Source organism: Mastigoproctus giganteus, chromosome 8 (assembly GCF_048544385.1).
Source record: "Mastigoproctus giganteus isolate SK-2022 chromosome 8, ASM4854438v1, whole genome shotgun sequence".
Taxonomy (NCBI): domain Eukaryota; kingdom Metazoa; phylum Arthropoda; class Arachnida; order Uropygi; family Thelyphonidae; genus Mastigoproctus; species Mastigoproctus giganteus.
In genome coordinates, this window is record NC_143582.1 from 204302323 (window position 1) to 204308322 (window position 6000).

Genomic DNA, 6000 nt, shown 5'->3' on the forward strand with positions numbered 1-6000 from the left:
AAAAAAAAAATCGCACGTTCCATCTACAGATAATGTTGAAGTTACAATTAATCAACCACCGATAGGGATAGAAAGAAAGTGAGAAAACAAAAACTGCTTTTTATCCGCAACTTAAATGAACTGCGAGAAAAAATAAACCCCAGAAAAAGTTTTAAGCGATTATTTCACAACGAAATCGAACAACGTGGAGGGATTACATGATCTTATTGTAATCCCTCCACGAAGAGCAAGTGCAAGATGCTCTAGCCCCCATAATAATAAGCCCTTTTTTTTTTTGCTGAAAGAGTGGTATTTGTGGCGTAATTCAGGCTCGAACTCACGATGTGCTGAACTGCACGAGTGTTCTGTGGTCAGTTTTATGGGATGAAAAAAAAATTAATGTGGGTTCATTGGAAAATCCTTTCATTGACTAATCGATTCCTTAATCATGATCATGAATGGGTCGAAGGTTAAAAATCCAATTGACAACTACACTCAGTGGCCAAAGAATTACAAACCTTTCACTATCTAGTAAGGCCACCTTTTGGCTAAATTACAGCCAATACCGTCGTGGCATGGATTCCACTTGATCTGTGGGAGTCTAGCTTCAGATTTGACCATTCTTCCACCAGTTTATTGTGGTCAATAGAAAACTGCGAATCCAAACTGCCCTTTATCGCGGACATTCTCAGTTGGATTCAGATGTGAAGAATTAAGTGATCAGGGCAGGTATTGCAAATCTTGCGATTGTATGAGTTGCACAGTTGGATTGTTGTCTTAAAAGAATCCATCGCAATCGGGGTAAAAATGAAGCATTGAAGAGTGAATTTGGTCCGATACCACAGAAGGATATTCATTGATGGTAACACGACCTTCTAATGGAACGAAAGGGGTCCATTCTAACAGAACATACCCCATACCATTAATACCATCTCCAAAAATACCACCTTTTTTTGAAAATCGCAAAGATCATCTGTGTTCCCCATGACCAGATCGGGCAAGAAGCCTCAGGAGAGCGTATAGTATTTATCTGATACCAAAGGAACATGGATCATATCACCTTGCATACTATACATGTAATTATCTGTTGATTCCAGTTGCAAAATGTTTCTAATTTTCTGGCCAGTGACTATAGTTTCTGCATTTGAACTTATATTCAATCATGTCTTTCTCAAATATTTATTAAAATACAACCCATTTCTAAAAGGCCCTCAACCGATGATAGATTGGTTGAAGTATCAGACGCGATTGCACCCGAAGCACTCCAATGCCTTTTACCATCTCTGCTGTGATGCATTTCAGCGCTTGCAGAATTGATCGCATCCGAAAAAATAGAAATCTCTGATCGAATTCGTAATCAGTGTCTTCAATTTTTTAAATCTAAGATATGTCCTCTGCGTGTAGAATAAAGAACTGTCGAAAAGACATCCAGTGAGCTTATCGTTCTATCCAAGATGCGGTCTAGTAATAAAATTAACGTACAGTATATTCCAAACGATCTGTTATCGCCCCTGCAGAAGAGAAGCCAATCATCGTGGAATAAGAAGATTGGTGTAGAGTGCAGATCAGACTTACCAACACACGATTTGGTAAGGAATTTACACCTAAGAAATTGAAATTCGAATTACTTAAAAGTAAGGTCACGTTTAAGACAGATTGTTCCTCACTGCTCTTTTGAATATACATCCCCCCACACAGTAATGAACTGTTCCAGAATAATAAAAGACGAGCTGAGTCATCGAGCTTGTTCATATATGCGTTCATATATAGCTGTGAGTTCACAGGCTGGTTTGCGTGTTGCGCGGGATGAAAAACGCGGATTAATTCTGTTTTCTGGTTTCTGATTTTTGTGGGATGAATAACCAGATTTTCTAGATTTTGATGTGTTCCTTCTAATTGGAATAACTGTGAAGGATTAAGTCCATTAGACAATAGAATAATGCCAACTGGATCCAGGATGGAAACACTTTGCATCATTCTATTGGCTAATAGACCTAATCCTTCACCTGTAAATTAACTGTGAGTAAATTCACTGGCTGGTTTGCGTGTTGTACGGGATGAAAAACCTGGATTATTCACTGGGAGAACTCTGATCCCTTCTATTGAGATCAGTTAACTACGTCCTCGACTTTAGAGGACTTCAGAAATGTTTTGTTATCTGGTTTCTGGTAGATGAATTACCAGATTTTGTTCTGTTCCTTCTAATTCGAATAACTTTGAGAGATTAAGGGACTTAGCCAATAGAATATGCGAATTGGATCCAGGATAGAAAAACTGAGCATCAATCTATTTGGCTAATAGACTCAATCCCTCACCTATAAATTAACTGTTAATAAATTCACAGGCTGGTTTGCGTGTCGTACGGGATGAAAAACCCGAATTATTCACTGGGGGGAACTCTGCTCCTTTCTATTGAGATCGGTTAACTACGTCCTCGATTCTAAGACTTGAGAAATTTTGACCCACGATGATAGAAGTGTCCAACTGCTATAGTCTGTTGCTTGTTCCTTTTAATTCGAATAAGGGTTTAAGTCCATTAGCTAATAGAATGATGCCAGCTGGATCCAGGATCGAAAAACGTGGCATCATTCTATTGGCTAATGGACGTTCAATTAACAGACTCGTTGCGTGTTGTACGGGATGAAAAACCCTGATTAGCTCACTGGGAGAACTCTACTCCTGTCGACTGAGATTAGTTTACTACGTCCTCGATTCTAGAGGACTTCATAAATCTTCTGTTATCCGGTTTCCGGTTTTTGGGGGATGAATAACCAGATTTTTTGGGGGATGAATAACCAGATTTTTTGGTGGTTGACCAGTGAGAAATGTCTCCAACCACCGTATCCTTTTGTCTGTTCCTTCTAGTTCGAATAACTGGATTGGTGTTGTACAACGCACCAGTTTGAGATTTGTGGACCTTAACCAATGGTAACTGGATGTTGATTAAACTCCAACTATGGTTGGTCCATCGCAGTGAGAAAATTATTGCAATAACAGCGCTTAAAGAAAGAACAGGGAAAGTGCGAATGGGGTAATTCAAGTAGGATATAAGTTGTGTGTAGGTGGAGCATTTAAACTGTGCTTTTATAGCGCGGGGTGTTTTATTATTGAATAAAAATGGCTTCGGATCTGTCTCTACGTCTGCGATATTGCTCTAAGATTCACAAAATGTGGCAAAATAGCCTCTTTGCCAATAGTGCTTGACGGTGTCACGTTATTTACATGAAACGGCTCTACAGAGAATTGATTGAAGAACGCTGTCTAAGCGTTCACTCAAGAAACGACCCTATATTTAGGAGAACGAAGATAGGACGGCTGAAATTTATCTCAAGGAGCCAGCTGGATTTATCACAACCCCCCCCCCCCCATTTATTGCAGTAACTTCTCGCCTTCAGAAATGGATCTTGCTGGCCACTATCGCGTGTGATTGCTCTGTTTCTCTTGGCAATTAAGAAAGAATCATTCCCTTTCAAGATTTCCCACTCGAATAGTTTTAAGAGGTTACTTGCCAATCAAAGACGATGGTCTTAAATCATTCACGTGTGATAGAATTCGATCGACTGAGCGAATGAGAAGATTTTACATTTGACTTCATTTTTTTTTTATAATCTAAAGTGGTTGGAATGGTAGTTGTGGCAATTTAAAAAAAAAAAAAAAACGATACCGTATTTACTCGTAACATTTTCCATATATCTCAATTTTTTGAAATCATGTTTTAACAAGAAAATTCAAATATACACTGGGTAATCACTGAATTATGAATATCTACCTAATAACGTGATAGGCCTCTGTTTGCACAGAGCACAGCCACTATTTGACTAGGCATTGACTCCAATAGATGTGTGGAGACATCTGTAGAGATCTGCAACCAAGCTGCCTGCAAGGGCTTCCACAGTGTTGGAATAGAATAAGGTTGTGTGTCCATACGTGTTACTTTCCTTTCTAAAATATTCAATTGGATTGAGGTCAGCGAATTTGGGGGCCAATTATGATGGGTGATGTCTTCACCGTGTTCCTAAAACCATTGTGCACAGTGCGGGCCCTATGACACAGATCATTATCGTCTTGGAAGATACCGTTTCAGTCCGGAAAAAATGCAACATGGCAGGATGTACGTTGTCTCCCAAGAGCTGCTGGTAGACCTCACCAGTGAAAAATTGATCTATACGCACCATGAATCTAGTTCTTGCCAAAAAAACATGTCCCGTGTTAAGCAACCACCACCACCTACGAGGATAGTGGGCGCCATCCAAGAAGGATTCACGAGCTCGTGTTGATTGCGCTACACACGGATGCTCCTATCGGCATGTTTCACCAGGTATTTGGACTCATCCAACCAGCTTAAGTAGTTGGATGAGGAACCATTTTTTTTTTTTTTTAAATGAAAACTCCAAACATGAAAAGTATCAAAAAACCTTTAGTACTTATCAGATACTCAGTCCCATTGTAGGAACAGACTCACGGTGAAGACCATTCTGAGTAAAAAACCGAATCGCTGCACTTGATATATTAGGCGCTCCTGTTATTGTGAACGCCACTATGACCGAAGTAAATTAAACAGCCCAGGGCTAGTAGTACTCATCCCGGTCCTTAAATAATTTCGCGAATAAATACGGTATTTTGTTTTCTATACAGTTTACATATTTTTAAAATTCACCTCTAAAATTATTTAACTTAAATAATTCTGCGAGTAAATACGGTATTTTGTTTTCTTTATAATTTACATATTTTTAGAAATTATATTTAGAGTTAGGGGCTCGTATAATGTTTTTATTCACAAGAAATAGAAATCCGGTGAAGATTTAGAGAAAACTTTACTGAAACGCTGTCCGATACAGTCCACCAACTTCGATAAAGAAGCGAAGACTCATCATAGAGTCCCAACTCAAGGAACACACAAGAAATCGGAACTAATGCATATATTCATTTAATTTAGGCTAGAAAACGAGTTGGATGGAGGGGAAAAAATTCTTATTTTGTCTTAATTATGCAGGAATGCTCCTCTTTTTGAACCCTTTCATCGACAGGTTTGATGCTTGAGTGGGTGTTCACGCGGAACCAAATATCAGACGCATATTGTGAGGGTCCCAAAAAATCGATAATGTTTGTTTATCACTTGGATGAAGACTAACCTCGTGACACTTAAAAGATGAATTCTTGGACATCAAGGAGATGATTATTGCTCCTCCAATAGACTTTATCAACCTTACTTAAATCTTTCGGCTTTCAAACGAAATGTAAGGCACTGTTCCTCTGTATACATCCGCCGACCTCTGTTTCGCTCACTAATTAAAAGCCGTTGCGTAATCTTCAGATGATGAATTGGAGTTCGAAAGAGGACCCGGATGTTCTATTCACTGTATCGGAGTACTATTGTTAAAAGACATCTTTCAGTTGATTATTAGGTTATGTCCATCATTAAATACGAATCAGACTCTAAAACTCTGTGATAATCCTGCACGGATTTGGTCCAATCTACGTCGGGTCATTTGGAAAATGTATTTTCGTGATCGGGGTCCCTTTCAAAAGAATCGTAAATATCTTGCAAAATTGGTAATTTAAGGAAAATATAGAAAATTATATGTAATTCCTTCAAAAATGGCTCTTTCTGCCCAATATGGAGCATTTTTTTGTTCGATTTTACTGTCCAGGATGGCATAACCAACCGATGGTATTTTTAACCTTTTCTAGAGAACTCAGTGTAAGTTAAAAACTCTCTTATACACTTTGGACAAAAAAATCAGGACGTTCTATTGTAATTTTGTAACAAACCTAATAAATTGATAACAAACGTACACTGCATTACCAATTTATTAGACGATTCAGTTTCAGTCTGCAGACAATTTTTTGTTATGGAACTCGGTTTGTTATGGATTTAAAATCGAACTGCTAGAACCGAAGTTATGAACGATGTAACGTTTTATGCTCACGCCCGATACCGAATCAACGTTAGTCACTGAGTTAGCATCAATAGCGTCATTTAGGAAGTGACATCGTTTGCACCATTTCCGTCTCGCATTT